This window comes from Malus sylvestris, chromosome 9 (genome assembly GCF_916048215.2).
Source record: "Malus sylvestris chromosome 9, drMalSylv7.2, whole genome shotgun sequence".
Lineage (NCBI taxonomy): Eukaryota > Viridiplantae > Streptophyta > Magnoliopsida > Rosales > Rosaceae > Malus > Malus sylvestris.
Window position 1 is genome coordinate 27,425,960 of NC_062268.1, and position 15,787 is coordinate 27,441,746.

General features: G+C 39.7%; 1 pseudogene; it reads right to left on the minus strand.

The window, feature by feature from the left end:
- Nucleotides 1-383: 383 nt before the first annotated feature.
- On the minus strand, nucleotides 384-15,538 carry LOC126633922 (protein trichome birefringence-like 43; annotated as a pseudogene).
- Nucleotides 15,539-15,787: the final 249 nt, after the last annotated feature.

A 15,787-nucleotide genomic window follows, 5' to 3' on the forward strand; every position in this document is an offset into this window, starting at 1 on the left:
ATGCTATTACAATTTTATCCATCCACTTCAGCAACTTTAACAACTATGTGATATAAAAACAAAAAATGGTAAAGTGAGGCAAATTTTTAGTTTCAGAGAATAAATTAGTGACGAATTTTGAGTTACAAAAAACAAAGTGATATCAAAATCAAATTTCGAGAACATAGCTATAACCAATTAAAATTTGGCGGTAATTAACTAAAATAAAAGTTTTAGAGACAAATCAGCAAATATCTCCGTTATTTAATGAAACATACATTTTGTGTTCTCTAATATTAGTTTTAAAATGATTTTATGTATAAACTACACGATGTATATGATGTCTATTTCATTAAGTATTATATATGTGTGTACAAAACCTTTTTCAGAACAAATGAACTGGCTCATACACTGCGCAAAACCTTTTTCGGAACAAATTCTGCTGGATATGAACCTCCTGGATACTGTGACCCCAACAGTGGTTGTGTTTGTCCTCGGCAGTTCTCTGACTTTGCATCACCCCATTCTCCTGGACTAGATGATCATATTTTAGCACAAATAGAAAGAAAGATCAGGCCAATCATGATATGGGAAAAAATGTTTTTCCTTTAAATCCGGAATGCACTGAGTTGAGAAAGAATGTCACAGTTATTGGGGTAATCCACCACTTGCATGAGAAGTAATGCTTAATGAAGGATGAAATTCCAAATATGCGCCATACGAATATTCTAACTCCTATATTCTATACATATTTAACCTAGATGCATGTACATATGGACTCATCAGGCAGACCAAGAGTCATTGGATGTAGATACGAAGATTTACTTTGACCTTCAAACAATTTACATTAGTAAAAATAAATTTATCCGTTTTTATTAACCAAAGTTGAAAATATAAAACATTAATGTACTGACCTATATTAGTTTAAATTAAAATGTCCGTTTACTAAACACCCAAAATTGTGAAAATATTTCACTTACTTCATGTGATCTGGAGAAGTACACCTTGGAAGAAGACCTGAGTCTTATTAAAATCAACACTGGAATCCACCCATCTTGCCCATGTCCTCAGAGCTGTCTCGTAAGCCACCATGCGATCCATGTCTTTGTGTGTCCGTCCCTAGTATCGAACAAAATCCCACCTGCAATATTATATATTGTTTTTCGGATCCACCAAAACATGCATGTACTTGTACTATGTACGTATATACAACTTTTAATAATTTTGTATTTTCTACCAACTCCATGAAGCCAAAACAATATATATATATATATATAATCTCTAACGTACGGTTGTTTCAAGTGCCATGTATCAAAGACCAATACGTCAAAGCTTCTCCAAAAATTTCCTCTCTTTTTTTTTTTCCAAAGATAGAGGTAGATTAAAGTCGAATAGAAATGTTTACATTTTGGGCTAGAATATTAAATAGAAAATCTGGACCAATACAATCCCAGAAAAAAGTTCTCTCCTTAAACACATACTTCGCCACCGAGTGAGCAACACGATTACTCTCCTTGGGCACAAACGCGAAAGTCACCGACGCCAGCCTTCGCACTAGAATCTCAATGTCACCGAGAATGCATTCAAAGCTGTAATCAAGAGACACGTCCTTCCTGAACATCTGGATGACCACCTTAGCATTTGATTCAATGATAATGTGATCGAAACTATTGTCAATACACGCCACCAGGGCATCTCTTACAACCCATGCTTCAGTCGCAGCAGCAGAGTGGCAGAACTCGGTGCCAGATCCCCCCGCAGCCTTAAGCAGACCAGTGAAATCCCGACCGACCCAACCCACTCCAACACGCATCGTGTCCTTACACCAGGCCGTGTTAGTGTTGATCTTAATAACACAAAACATTGGTTTTTGCCACTAGATCTTCGCATGGCCAATAGCCGTTCTGAACGAAGACTTTGCTGTAACTTCGTCATTATCTCCCCAGGATGCAACCTCCCTGAATTCTACTACACTCTTTCTTCAATCCTCCAGAACCTCCAAAGGGTGGCGGACTCGACCGTTGAACACAAACTCATTCCTGTTTTTCCATAGCCGCCATAGTCCAAAAGCAAATTCTTGACAAATCTCATCCACCAAATCCCTATCCTTGACACTGTTACAAAATAGTTCCCAACTCTCAAGGAAATCAATCCCAGCCAAATCAAAGGAATTCAAATGGAGCAGAGAAAAAAACCAAAAAAGATGACTAAAATCGCAACGGAAAAATAGGTGGTTTTCCTTTTCATCAATCTTGTTACAGACCCCGCACACGTTGTTGACTCTCACATGTCTTCTCTGGAGGTTATGCCTAACAAACAAGGCATTATTGCAGCATCTCCAAATGAAGGTTTTAATTTTGTTGGGAACTTGCAAGCTCCAAATCTTGTTCCAGACATGGTTTTGCTTTTGATACTCGCTAGGAGCACCCCTACCTCTTCTACCCAACGCACCGTTATCCATAAGGTTCACAGCTGCTCCGTAACCGGATTTTACAGAGTACTCCTCGTTTACGGTGTGGTGCCACACCAATCTGTCACAAACTCCAGATTTACTTACTGGGATACTAAGAATAGGAACCATATTTTCCCTATTAAACCCTGTCGAGATCTTCTCCACCATCCAAGACTTAGTTGTCGGGTCAATTATATCACATACCATAGTACCATCTAGGCTTGCCTTCGGCCTAACTTTGAAAGTGGATGGCATAGGAAACCACAAATCTTCCCTGATGTTGATGCATGCTCCGTCCCCCATCCACCATCTTAGGTCGTTCTGCAAGATCGTACGAGCTTCATAGATGCCCTTCCAGCTCCATGATGTTTTCTTTCCCCTACCGGCTTCCCTGAAGGATTTCCCAGGAAAGTATTTGTCTCGCAATATAGAAGCTAGAAGGGTTAGCAGATTTTGGGTCAGGCGCTACCTAATTTTGGCTAGGAAAGCAAGGTTAAAGCATTGAATATCTTTGAACCCCAATCCACCAACCTTCTTTTTCTTCATAAGCCAATCTCTTGAGATCCAATGAATGCCTTCTCCACCAATAGTTACGAATTGCTTTCTCAATGTCTCTGCACATCCCAATGGGGAGCTTAAAACAGCTTATGGCATAGGTTGGCAAGGCCATGGCCACCGCCTTAATAAGAACCCTTACCAGCTTGGGACAAAAACTGTTCAGCCCAACTCGTCATTCGAGCTTCGAGCTTGTCTCGAACATTCGCAAAAACAGCCTTCTTGGAATGTCCAAAATCAGCCTGGAGCCCAAGATACTTCCCAAACCCCTCCTTGCACTGAATGCCCAGAGTTGTTACAATATTCTTCCTAATCCGTTTTGAGGTCTTAGAGCCAAAAAAGATCGAGCTTTTAGACATATTTATAACTTGACCAGAACCCCGAGCATACACTTTCAGCACCTCCATAATCCCTTTTGCTTCCTTCACTGTGGCGTCCCCAAACAGGACAGAGTTATCAGCAAAGAAAAGATGCGAAATAAGGATTCCAGTTGGCGATACCTTGAAGCCATGGAGGGCGCCATGCTCTATACCCTTTCTAATCAACATAGAGAATACTTTAATGCACAGAATAAACAGAAAATGAGATAGGGGATCTCCCTATCTAAGCCCCCTATATGGCATGAAATAACCAGTCGGGCTACCATTGACCAGAATGTTGAACGACACAAATGAGATACATTATTTGATCCATCTACAGAACAATGGTGCAAAGCCCAATTTCAGCATCATGCTAGTGAGGAAATCACATTCCACACGGTCGTAGGCCTTAGCCATATCCAGCTTTATGGCCATCCTCATCTAATCATCCTTTTTTTGGTGAAGAAACGAGTGCAAAATTTCATACACCACAAGTATGTTGTCATGGATTTGCTTCCCAGCAATGAAAGCAGATTCGTTGTCCCCAATCACATTCGGCATCACCAGCTTTAGCTTATTGGTTAGCAACTTGGCTAGAATATTGTAAATTACATTGCAGAGAGTGATGGGCCTATATTGCATCATATTCTTTGGACACTTCACCTTTGGAATCAGCACCAAGTTTGTGTGATTAAGCTTCCGTAAAAGCTTGCCAGAGTGCCAGAAAGCTTTAACAATCTTGACCACGTCATCCCCCACGGTATCCCAATGGTCTTGATAAAAGCACCCAGAGAACCTATTTGGACCCAGGGCTCTCGAATGCGGAATTTGGAAGGCAGCCGTTGCAATTTCATCCTCCGTTACTAGTACCGTCAAAGCAAGGTTGTCTTCCGAAGTGACTCGGTCCTCTATGTAACTCTCAATCTCCTCAATCTGGCACGGACCACTAGATTGGAATAACTCTACAAAATACGAGGTTGCAGTAGCACAGATCCCGTTTTCACATTCTTGCCACACCCCCGTAAAGTCCTCAATCCCACAGATTTAATTAAACCTTCTCATTTTCATCGTGTGTGCATGGAAGAACTTCGTGTTTTTGCCACCCTCCCTAAGCCATTGTATCCTGGATTTGGCTTTCCAATAGGCATCTTCTTTTTTATGAGAGGTCACTCTCCTTACGCTGAATCTCCTAATTGACAAACCCATTAGATGTGTAGGCTACTCGAATCTCTTCCTTCAGCTGCTCAATCAGTTTCTTAGAGTTTCTGCCTTTCCCTCTATACCAAGCCTTTAAGCTTTGCCTGAGCCTTTTCATTTTTTCACAAAAGCGAAAGGCATGAGAGCCTCTAATTTTATCCTGCCACTCCCTATTTACCAACTCTTGGCACTCCTCCAGTTTACTCCAACGACCATCAAAGGAAAACTTTCTTCCCCTCCACTCCCGCTCCTTTTCAGTGGAGAGAACAAGCAAGGCGTGATCAGACCCTTCCAAGACCACATGCCTGATTTTAGTGTCAGGAAATATGTTATACCACCCCAAGGTTGCCAAGCCACGATTGAGTCTCTGCTAGATTGGCAGCATCTCTCTATTATTCCTCCACGTGAAAGGATAACCTTCGTATCCCAGGTCCATAAGCTTACTCCGGGCTAAAAACTCCCTAAAATCCCGCATACTGGAAGCCGATCTACAGTTGCCTCTTTCTTTTTCTTCATTACATAGAATATCATTAAAATCCCCTATGAGTAGGTATCTGTCCCTATCTTGATTAATCTGTTTGCTCAATCTCTGCCATTGGTCCCTTCTCTTCCTTTCATCAGTACTAGTGTAGATGGCGAACAAACGCTAGTGGCAATTAAGCAACTCATCCCACAATTTGACTTCGATCATGAAGTTCTTAGATTTAATCAGACTTACCTGAGAATCAGTTCTCCATAATACACAAAGTCCGCCTCCTATACCTATTGGTTCCACAGTGAACAAATGATCCATTCCTATACTTCTTTTCAGATACTCATATTTCCTGCTTTTGTTCTTTGTCTCTAATAGGATAAATATGTCAGGAGTGTGGAGCCAGTTCTGCTCCAACAAGTTGTTAATTGTCAAGTCACCCCCGATACCCTGACAGTTCCAAGTAATTATCTTCATTGAGACTTGGGAAACCATTTACAACTAGTCTCATCTGCCTCTTCGAATAAGCGTTTCCTAGGTCTATTACTTCTAGGCTCCAAACAATGAACCGTCACAGAGTATTCCAATTCATGGTGTGCTCGTTTTTTCCTTTTCCATTCATTCATCACTGCCTCCATAATTGGAGCCAATTCAAATAGGTCATCCTCTAGAGCCCTGGGCTCCACAACATTAACCCCGTTAATTGACGGGCTATCAGCAGCCTCTCCCCAGTCACACTTATTGCTTTCGATGTCGTTCGTAACTATAAACTCGTAATTTAAGTTAAAACCCTGACCAGTTTTCGAGGAAACCCCAGGTACATTCACCTAAGCATCCTGTTCTGGGATCTCATAGAGAACAGTATGCTCAGCACCTTCGACCATCACCCATCCTAGTCCAATAAGCCCTGTATCAAAAGTAATTTCTCTAGCCCTTCTTGCCGCCTCATCTTCCTTCCATTGGTTTCAGATTTTGTCAACTAGCTTTAGGCCCCCACTGCCACATTTACTCGAAGACCATTAAGGTTTGCTAAAGGAGATAGCAGTATCAGTCTCTTCGTCCTTCATCTTCATTGTATATTCACTTTCACTTTAAGATCTACATCCCTGGTGTTGTGAGTGACTCCCCATCCCGGAAGTCGTTAAAGAGCGTCCAGATCGTCTACCTCCATCCTGTTCTTCACTCTGTTCCTCCCTCATGCATTCAGGACTTCTTCTTCCACCAATCGACCCTGAAGACGCCTTACTTCGAGCACCAGAGCCCAAGGGATTGCCCCTCAAGTCCATAGTCGCATCCAAGCCTCTGAATGCCTATCCCTCGTCCATATCTCCAGAGTTTTCAATTTCTAACTTTCCATCCTCATGGGGATCTTTACAGATCCTTGTTATGTGACCCAACATTTCGCAGATAAGACAATATTTAGGAAGCGCTTCATATTTAAAGTTCACCCAAACTCTGCCATCATTGGGGAATGTCACGAAAGTCTCATACATGAAAGGTTCACGAACATTGAATCTGACTTTGAGTTAGAGGAATCTACCGATATAGTCCCGACTTCTAGATTTGTCCACCTTACGGGCTGTGCCCAATAGTCCACCAATATACTCCGCAACCTCTTGAGTTATATTAAGCACCGAGACGTTATGGATTTGGACCCAAAACGCACCGAGAGATAGAGGCGTCCATCTATTTAGGCCTTTCTTCGTTCGATCTGCACCATCACCAGATCATTTTTGAAAGACCAGGGCTGATCAAAATCCACAACCCTTTGAAGGTCAAGCTGACCCGCAAACCTTACCAGGAATCTTCGCTCTTCAATGTCTCGAATGAAAACCCATTCACGCCCCCGCCAAAGCGACATAAATCGATCTATGAATACCTCTCTATTCACTTCTTTTGAAGTGAGAACTTCAACAATCATGGTATACTGGAGCCCCATCAGTACTGAAGGAAGATTTTGTGAAAACATGTTCATTTAAGCAACATCAATAAGCATGCAATTAACAATTAAAAGGCGGAATCATGCTTGCATGCACTTAAAAACAAAACATTAACCATGAAATTCAAAGCCTAGTAGATTGGTGAACCAAGACTCAACTCAAATCAAAGTGAGTTGAGAAATATACCTTTGTAGATTCCTCTTTGCATAAGCAAAGGCTAATCACCCAAAGAGAGGGCCTTCATTCCTTGCATATTAAATCTATGGATTTGGATGGATGAAAAGGTTTCTCCAAGTTCCCAAAATTGAGAACCTCTAAGTATCTTCACCAAGGTTAGATTGGAGAAGAAATGAGTGACCTTGGAGTAGTGGGATTGCTAGATGCACCCTCCAAGGGGCCGGCCTCTTTAGAGAGAAATGGAGAGACATGTTCTCTCCAATTTTCTCCAAAACAAACCCTAAATGAATTTTGGCTATAAAGTCATATTTATAGCTTTATTCATTTGAGTGGCAAACTTGTAAATAAGTCCAAGTTCACTACCCTTAACAATATGGCCGGCCTTAGGGTGTTGTTTGGGCTTTTGGGCTTTTGTGAATTAAGTTGTCATACAACTTAAGTCAATGGGCTTGACGTTCGAAGCCCATTGGGCCTAAACGTCCAAAACTATCCCGAGGTCTTTAACGAACTTATTCGTTTGATTAATTAACATATTAATTAATCCTTGCCATAAATAATTAAACCATTTAATTATTCTTACTCATCTCCATTGTTTCTTCAATCTCCACCTTACACAGTGTACGATCCATTAGGTTCCTTTTAGCGAGGCAGTGGGCGATTCAAACTCTTTCAAATCGATTGTGAATTGAAACTTACTTTCAATTCTCCCTTTAGTGATTATACACGTTTAGGGCTTCCACAAACCAAGAGTGACACCTAGCAGCATATCATGGTTACCCAAGCTAATCAGAAGAGGTGGAGAACTATTCAGTTTAGGATTACAAATGCAATACGGTCTTTCTCTAATACAATACTCTTGACCACATTGTTTGGTTTGATAGTTTATTTATTCATGTCTACTATCCAATGTGATTCGTGTGCTTATATGATTACCTTGAATGTGATTTGGAACGCATTCCTAAATCTCATTCATACTCTGGCCAGAGATTCTAAATCATATCATAGAGTATTCTCCCTCAAACAGTTTGAAGGTTAGAGATCCCTTGTTGCGCATTCACTTGCCTCCATGGCTAAGTGGCTTAACCCCAACGATGCCGTGGACACTCCAATGGAATGACGTTTGACATAATCAAAGATCAAGGACTTAACCACAAGACAACGACGATGCCTCAGGTTAAAGGACTACTTTGCATTATCCCAACCATGAGTTCTCATGTGACATGAATATGAGAACTCTTCGTTGATCGTGTTCAGTGAACTCATTCTCTATTGAGCACCTACGTACTTGTCTTGATGTCACACACACCAATGACTCGAGACTAGTCACTCTCCCTGAGAAAAGATACAGCACGTACTGATCTTAACGGACTGTCAATGCCCAATTGGCAATCCTATGATCAGGAACGTTTAGGATGTGTCTACGAAAGAATGGTCTCATGAATCTAACTTCTTTAGATCGCATTCTCCCAATCACATATTCCTTGGACTTTATCGTTTAAGCATATAACATTTATATGAGACGGCTCAAACAATAATTTTTGCCCTTTATAGTTAAACTAGATTAGTTTAAAATGCGAAATGTCCGTAAAGTATCATCATATGATTGGTTTTAGGGCACATTTCCAACAAGTACTCCTTCCACATCTTTCCTTTCGATACTGATGTCTCCCCACTTATTCTAGGATAGCCTCAACTTGGATCCAAAACATGAACCCAGATCATCTAAATCACTCATGTTGATGTTCTTTTTCATGACAGAGATGACCCATCTTCACCCAAGGAGCCCTACACCCTTGATCTAGCTTTAGCACACGACCTCCACAAGAACAGGTGAATCTACCAGCTGGTCTTTAGAATCTCACTCCAGTATCATTAGTACCCCCCGTATGTGAAGACTCCAGCTTTCCAACATTGGCCACTCGACCCAAATATTTATCCATACACCTATCTCATATCACGATCGTCTTTGCGCTTACGTCCCGAGAGAGATTGTCGATAAGCCTCATACTCAGACCACCATGGTAGATCGGAGCAAGCAGATCTCAGATCTCAATGACCAGTAGAGCATCAAAACCCCCTCTTTTCGAGTCACAAAATAGAGTTCTCACAGCACGTACGACACGTTCAAAACTCACGGGTTATCACTTGATCAAAAATTTCCACTTTGAATTATGTGGAATTTGATAAGCTTGTATGTGTTTATATTAATCATAAAGAAAAGAAAGACAAGAGACAACGTATATATGCAAAGGAGAGAAGGAACAGACTCCTTAAAAAATGCCTAAGCTACTAACTTCTTCCCTTAAATTAAGGGATTGATTACAGACTTTTACAGAGATATGGACGCCACTCTACTAACCTATCTTATAAGATGGGACGTTGCATCTTGTTGCATGAAATTAGGAAACCAACTTGCTGCAACTTGTTCCTGGAAACAAGGAAACCATTTGTCTAGAGGATAAAAGACCCAACTAGACGCTAACTATTATTTACTTCCAATACTCCCCCTCAAGCTGGATCAAAGGGATTAAGTGATCCAAGCTTGGACAAAATGCGCTGGAACAATGTAGTAGGAAAGGCCTTGGTAAAAATATCAGCTAACTGATCATGACTTTAAGTGTAATGAGTGTTGATCACCTTAGACTGAGCCTATGCTCGAATATAGTGACAGTCAACCTCAATATGTTTTGTTCGTTCATGTAAAACTGGGTTGGAGGCAATATGCATCGCAGCTTGGTTATCACAGAACATGGACATAGGTTGGCTGTGTAAAAAACCCAAATCTAACAAAAAACCTTTTAGCCAAATAAGCTCACAAGAAGGTAAGCCATGGCTCGATACTCAGCCTCTGCACTAGACCTAGCAACAACACTTTGTTTCTTGCTTTTCCAAGTAACTAAATTTCCTCCAACAAATGTGCAAAAACCAGTGGTGGATTTGCGATCAAAGGAGTTTCCCGCCCAATCTGCGTCTGTGTACCCCATGACTTGAGTATTTCCATTATTTTGCATCAAAATACCTCGACCAACAGATCCTTTAAGATAACGAATAATATGTTTAACAATTTGCAAATGAGCCATTGTTGGGGCATGCATGAATTGGCTAACAATGCTCATGGCATAGGAAATGTCAGGATGAGTAATGGTGAGGTAAATGAGCTTTCTGACCAATCATTGATAATAACTCAGATTCATGAGAGGATCACCTGGAGTTTCCAACTTGAGTTTGCTATCAAAGGGTGTTTGTGTTGGTTTACAGTCGATCATATCAGCTTCTTGGAGAAGATCAAGAACATATTTACATTGATTTGGAAATAAACCTTTGTGAGAAGAGGCCAATGCGAACAAAGAAAGAGCAATTTGCTTTGCTTATGTGAAATCCAAACTCCTCAAGAACAAAACGAAGTTTAGTATACCATGCACGAGGAGATTGCTTGAGACCATAGATTGATTTGTGAAGTTTGCACATCATATCTAGATCACTAGATCGAGGATGACCTAAAGGGAGCTTCATGTAAACTTCCTCTTCAAGTTCCCCATGCAAAAAAAGCTTTTTTTACGTCCATTTGAAAGAAAGGCCATGCATGGTTAATCGCAACACACAACAACACCCTCACAGTGTTCATTTTTGCAACCGGAGCAAATATCTCCTTGTAGTCGACACCATATGTTTGAGTGAAGCCACAAGCCACCAAATGAGCCTTATGTTTCTTGATAGTCCCATCTGAATACAACTTCGTCTTGTACATCCAACGGCTGCCCATGGCCATCTTTCCATTTGAAAGCTTGACAACACTCCATGTTTGATTTTCATGGAGAGCTTGAAGTTCTTCTGCCATGGCTTTTTTCCATTCATCACAAAGATTTGCCTCTTGAAAGCTTTGGGGTTCACGAGCACCATTGAGAACACTAAGAAATGTAACATAAGAAGATGAGAATTTGTCATAAATGATGAAATCTGTCAAATGATACTTGGCATTGTAGGTGACATAGTCAAGTAACCTTGGTGGAGGATTACGTTCGTGAGCAGGGTTGTGTCGAACTTGAGCTTTAGGAGTAGACATTTGTGAAGTCTTATGGGTTGGACTGGAAGTGTTAAATGATTTAGTTTGCATTCCTTAATTAGGAATGAGCACTTGTGGTGCATGATTCTCTTTCTACCCAGAACCATCAATTGGAGAAGGACATTCGACATCGACAAGACATGGAATAGGTAATAAATCGAGCGAATTCTCCCCATGTCCAGAACTATCAACTGATGGTGTAAAATAGGGGGTAGCTTCCTCAAATTTCACATCCCTTGAAACCACAATTTTATTAGTCTTTGGATTGTAACACTGATGTCCTTTTTGAGTGGATGAGTAGCCCAAAAAAACACACTTAACAACCCTAGGGTCAAGTTTGTCATGATGTGAAGATTGAATGTGACCTAATATGTGCTCCCAAAGACCTTTAAATGTGACAAATTTAGTTTTTTGCCTTTCAAAACTTCATAAGGTGATTTGAATCTAACACTTTGCTAGGTAATCAATTAATGAGATATGTGGCAGTAAGCACTCCTTGAGACCAAAATTTCTTGGGAACATGCATGTGAAACATAAGGGCTTTTGTTTTCTCGAGTAAGTCTTGATTTTTCTCTCGACTACCCCATTTTGTTGGGGTGTACCAACACAACTTGTTTGATGTAAAATTTCATGTGTGCTCAAGTATTGTGACATATTACGGGATATATATTCAGTGTCATTGTCTGATCGTAGGACATGAATATGCGAAGAAAATTGAGTAATGACAAATTTATGAAAGTCTTTAAATCCATTCGCAACTTCACTTTTAAATTTCAAAAGATACAAAGTTATCCTTGTGGAATCATCCACAAAGGTTACAAAATATTGATATCCATCAAAGGACATGAGAGTTGGACCCCAAATATCGAAATGAATGATTTCAAAAGGATTACTAGCCCTAGACATAGAGGAAGTGAATGGTAATCTAGCAAACTTAGACAAGTGACAAACATCACATTGGTTCTTGATTTTGCGCAGATTTGGAAACAAAGTAGACAAAACATTTTCAGACATATGTGCTAGACATTGGTGCCAAAGTTGTTGCTCTTGTACTAGGCTTGAACTAACTTGAAAAACCTTTGGAACTTGGGTGTCTTTGGATAGATAATAGAGTCTATTTAAGTAAAAACCTTCACCAATTGTCTTCTTGGTGACTAGATCCTGAAAAATGATAGTATGAGGAGAAAAAATGGCAAGGCACTTTAGTGAATTTGTGATTCTTCCAATAGATAAAAGTTGAAAAGGAAAAGAAGGGACTTAGAGGGCAACAAACTTTATTTTTTTAGAGATCAAATTTATTTTCCCTTTCCCTAAAACTGAAACACCCTTTCCATTGGCAACCGACACTTGAGAAGGGTGGACATTTTTTCAAAATCATACAAATTTGTGAATTTATTTGTCATATGATCAGTGACTCCAGAATCTATAATCCAATAATCATGCACATTACCAACATTGAGAGCAATTTAGAAGGAATTCAAAAAACCTGGAATGTCTTGGTGTGTTATACCCTCACTTTCAGTAAGAAACCCTGCAAACTAACCAAGTAATGTAGTTTGGTTGTTACTCCCATGGCTGATTGTTCCTTCACAGTCACCACTCATCTGTTTCTTGTGAAAAAATGCTGCAAACTCGTTGATTAAGGCTACTAGATTAGCAATGAAGTTCAACACTGTAGATGAAGAAGCAACATGATTCGCCTTGTGTGGATAGTTGTGAAAGGCTTTTGGAAAACTCTTGTGATCTTTAGAGAATTTTGGCTTCAATTTTGGGTGAATGATCCAACACCTATCCCTTGAATGCCCAACACCATTGCAATAGGTATATTTCAGATCCGATCTTTTCCCCTTGTAAACTCTTTCTTCAATAGCCTTGTGATTAGAAGCATAAGCCCTAGCTTCGGGCATGTTTGTCTTGACCTCCATATTCATCACCTTTTTGCAAACTTCTTATCGTTGGATGGTGGCATAAATACTTGAGAAAGAAGGGAGATCAGAGTTCATGAGAATGTGACTTTGAAGATCCTTAAAATTAGGACTTAAACTTGCCAATAGTTGAAATTTTTTGTCTTCCTTAGCCCTATTTAACAACAATGTGGCATTTGTGGTATGAGGTCGATAAATGTTTAACTCATTCCACATAGTTGTTAGAGTGCCAAGATGTTGCACAAAATGTTTTCCTTCTTGTTGTAAACTAGCAATATCTCTTTTGAATTGAAAAATTCGAGCTGAGTTATTCTGGTTTCCATACATCTCTTTGATATTCTTCCAAAGATGCATAAATGATTCAGCATAGCTAAAAATCTCGGCAATCTTTCGCTTCATGGAATTGAGCAGCCACTACATAACCAATTAGTCCTTGCACAACCAAGCCTCATAGGTTGGTGAGGTGAGCTCTGGCATTTGTATGACTCCATTGACATAGCCGAGTTTAGATCTGCCTCCAAGAGCAAGAGTCACAGCTTTTTCCCAAGGAAGGTAATTGAACTCATTCAGTAGGATAGAACTAAGACGTTGGTTAGGGTTAACATCAATGTTAGAAAAAGTTGGAGTAGCAGCAAATGAGCTTTCCCCTTCCAGATTAACAGAATTTTCTTCAGCCATTGTTGTGGATTGAAAGAAGCTCAGAACGCACAAAAAATATGCAGAGACATGCCTGTTAGGGTCACTGCTTTGATACCATGTGGAATTTGATAAACTTGTATGTGCTTTTATTAATCATAAAGAAAAGAAAGACAAGAGACAATGTATATATGCAAAGGAGAGAAGGAACAGACTCCTTCAATCATGCCTAAGCTACTGACTTCTTCCCTTAAATTAAGGGATCGATTACAGACTTTTACAGAGATATGGACGCCACTGTACTAACCTATCTTCTAGGATGGGATGCTGTATCTTGTTGTAGGAAATTAGGAAGCCAACTTGTTGCAACTTGTTGCTGGAAACAAGGAAACCATTTGTCCAGAGGCTAAAAGACCCCAACTAGACACTAACTATTATTTACTTCCAATAGATTGAATTGAGCACTAGAACACGCTAGCTTCCCTCGAGGACGATATCTACTAGAAAGGCATTGCGCGAGAGCATGATCGAGACGTCGTATTCCTTCAAAGTGGGAGTTTGATGGCAATGTGTGAGGATTAAAATAGGTCATCAATTTGATCCCACTTGGCTTAATAGAAAACTGACGAGAGACGAGGAAAAGCTATATATCTAGCTAGCTAATTAAGTCTTCCTAGAAATTTGAGTTCAGATAGGCCTCCAATCTTGACTAGGTTGTACTTGGCTTCTGGTCGTGATTTGTGAATCATACATGCGAGAAACTGCCATTGATTCAAGCTCAACAAGTCTCCTACAAACAGGACTCTTCTGTCTCAATCTTTGAAGAAAACTTTTGTAACCGATCCTACACATACAAATGATGATAAAGCAAACATAGTAATAAGTTGCATGCAATGTTTCATTAAGTAATATGACTTGCAGTTGAGGTTTAGGCTTTTGATATTTTCTGTTAAGAGTTGAATCCCACGTCAGGGAGAAGAGGGACATTGCATGTATTTATAAATAAGTGGACTACTCTTTATATTGTCAATGGTTTAACGATGGAACCCCAACTCTCTTCAAGATAGGTCTTCAATCGTACTAGCTAGACGATTATTTGTATTAGAATTGGTGGCAGCGTGTGCAATGAAATTATCGCACGCCAAGACTTCACAGAAGATCAACAGAGATCAAAGAAAGTGTATGCACGTATGTGTACATATACGTACCTAGGTATCTGGCATGAAGTCGGTTACCATCTGTATTTTTGATACTCATTGTCTGGTTGTCCATTGTTTTGGCAATTAAACTCCTTCTGTATGAAGGGACATTCAGTTGAAGTGTAGGGAGGATAAGACCTATCATAAACCCATTTCCCCTAGAAAATGCCACAGCTACCAATCCTTACAACATTTTTCGTTGCATTAATATTATCACCACCACCAAAGGGACATTCAGTTGAAGTGTAGAGAGGATAAGAGCACTGGGTTCGCTCTTATTTTAAGTAATAAATTTGTGTATTAGTCTTGCTTAATTACTTTCTTAACTTTAAAGGCTTGAATTTAATAACCAAAGAAACTCCTCCCAACTCAAATTAAACTCCTATCGTAGAGGTGCCTTTGTATTTTTTCTCTTACAGCATGGATAATGACATACTAAATGTCATAAACTGTTAGCCTATTAGCTTCATACTAATGAAGTGAGTAACGACTAGGTTTCAATAATACTACATTTAGACCCTAATTAACCAATAAAATGTAGTACAAACAATTTAGTTGCATAAAAGTAATACTGCACCAACCATGGAGATCACCAGAAATATATTCTCAAGAAAATAAATATATTTATTTTCATTAGACCTTACTTTGGGCCACTTGATCTTTACAAGGGTAAAAGATATTGGTAGAATGGTATTAGGGTGAGTTCGGTTTTATTCGGTTTTTTTTTTTTTGTCAAATTGATATTGTTGTTTGGTTCGGTTTCCTTCGAGTTTTTTTTCTTTTCAATTTGGTTCGTTTTCGATTTTGGTTTTTTCGGCTTGGTTCGGTTTCTG